Genomic DNA, 2,366 nt, shown 5'->3' on the forward strand with positions numbered 1-2,366 from the left:
CATGTTTTGTTCTTCCACTTGGAGTGAATGCTTCTTCTCTGTTCTCTCGAGGGTCCTGGTGTGTGTGGAGGGAAAGGGTGAGGGCAAAGTGACTGAAGCAGACAAGTGCTAACGGACGCAGAAGATCAGGATGCTAGAAGGTGTTTTGTGTTTGGGAGGAGGGGAGGGGTTGCCTGGGTGTGGTGGGAAGGCTGAGGCAGGGTGTTGTGGGGTTTGAGGTTCCCTTTCTCCTTTGTGGTGGCAAGAAAGGATGACTTTTTAAAAGCTGAAGTTTTCAAACAGCTAGGAGGTAAGAGTTTCATTTAATGACGTGTGCACGTTGGGTTGGCTGAAGGCTTTAGCACTGGCTGTAAAGGAGTGCGTTGGGTGTGGTTGCAAAACAGACTTTTTGTTGCTACAAGCAGCTCCCAGAAGCTTTTTCAACTCAAGTTATTTACCTAGCTCAGCACTGGAGCCTCATTCATCCTTGATCCACACAAGAAAATGTCCTGCGTAAAAGGTTGCCCAATATTTTGTTAATGTAGGCATTTTCCCATCCTGCAGAGAGGGTGGAGGAAAGCCTGGGCGTATTGCAGGGGTTTAGGTTGTAGCTGTGTTGGTCTAAGGACACAGGCAGACAAGGTTCCTTGTGTGAATTTGATATCTTTTATTAGACCAACCCAAATGGTTGGAGAATAGTTATTAAGCAAGCTTTCGGGTTCAAAAACCCTTCATCAGGCTAAGGAAGCTGCAGCAGTTGGTGTGTGCTCTTCCTGGACATATTGAATGCATCAGTGCGAGTGCCAGGGCATGCAAGTGTTCCTGTCCATTCCCACAGGTGTGTGGGGACCTCCTATGCTGCAGGAATCTGGTACAGACTGGTTACTTGCCATAAACACTAATTCATTTTCTCAGTTAAGTTTAGCATGCCACTTAAAAAATAGGGTAAGACTAGAACAGTTGTACTGAGGGCTTAATTAGGCTTGTTTCTGGGATGGACTAGGACAGGCAACTAGGCTATGAGCACAAGTGTTTTGGGTGATATTTCCACTTTTTCCATTTGAGACTATGTTGTGAACACGTAACTTTTATCCCCAAGGGAAACCCACGTTGCGTGCGTGGCCATTCTGCATCTCTGCACAGATGTCCAAGCTCTGGGTTACATAATAGGTGGACATGCTTTTGGCCCTTTGTGGCAAGAAGTAGGGGAGCTACCCCTTAAGCAGAAAGTACTGCTGTAGGTAAAGCCAAGTCATCTCAGTGATGTTCCCTAAGAGAAGTTTGCTTGCCTGGTAGTTTTTCCACATACTGTCTCACTTACTGAGGTGGAAAGCCATGGAATTAAATCCCTTTGGAAACTGTACAGTGGGCAGGTCCTGCAGCACAAGTACAGAGGTAAAGTTGTGCCGGACTGAAGGCTCTTGGTTGACTATTTTTACACCCCTTATCAAGTTGGTTAGAATTGTCATATAGTTTCCCCATCCGCTACTGCAGGCATGACATCAGATCCAACTGCATCGACTGAGTGCAGAGCAGGAGAAGAAAGGCACAATAAAGAATCTGAGAAGTTAAAGGGGCACGACAGAAAAAGCAAGTGAAGAGAACACAGTGGTGATTTCACACGGCAATGGGGAGGGATGGCAGGAAAGAAGAAAAACCAGGACATGCTGGGACCAAAAGGACAGGCTTGATAGTAACCTGAGCAATCTCACAGACCTCTCCCCCACCCGACAAGGAGGAGCAGTTGCGGGGCATCTGGCACTGGGATTTGGTTCCATCTGGAACGTGGGACGTGTCCACGTGAGACGCTGACCACATACTAGCTGAAAAATACTGTGCAGTAGCTCGTCACAGCACGGACAGCGCTAACATGCTACTGTGCAGTAGCATCACCTAAAAGATGTTTGCTGGCACTACTGCACAGTAACTCTGGTTACTGCACGTTTGCAGTATGTAGTACTTGCTAATACAAGTACTAAATAAATGTGCAGTAACAACGGCACAGCAGTGGCATGTAGACATGCCCAGGGGGAAGGGGAGCAGCTCTTGGTCCTTTGGCCGCCCATGGGATACCAGATTTCTATCAGGTTCAGGTTCTTCCCTGGGCCTGGGGCAGTAGGTGTTCACCCATCCCCAGTGTCAGTGTCCCATCACACCTCCATGCTGGACTTGAGTTTGAACACAATTGCTTTCAGTGTCTTGCTTAAGATGGTGAAGAAGGAGGAAGAAAGCACTTAGTGCAAGTCGGCAAGCATTCAGTGCGGCGCCAAAGGCAGACCAGGAGCGCTGGTGCGGGGCTGCTGGCCAGAGCAGCGGGGAGCTGCAGAGCTGAAGGGCCCGGGAGACGGAGCTGTGACAGCGGGGTGAGCCGCCCCTTCCCAACCGGA

The sequence above is a fragment of the Alligator sinensis genome, unplaced genomic scaffold (assembly GCF_000455745.1).
Source record: "Alligator sinensis unplaced genomic scaffold, ASM45574v1 scaffold782_1, whole genome shotgun sequence".
NCBI classification, from domain to species: Eukaryota; Metazoa; Chordata; order Crocodylia; family Alligatoridae; genus Alligator; species Alligator sinensis.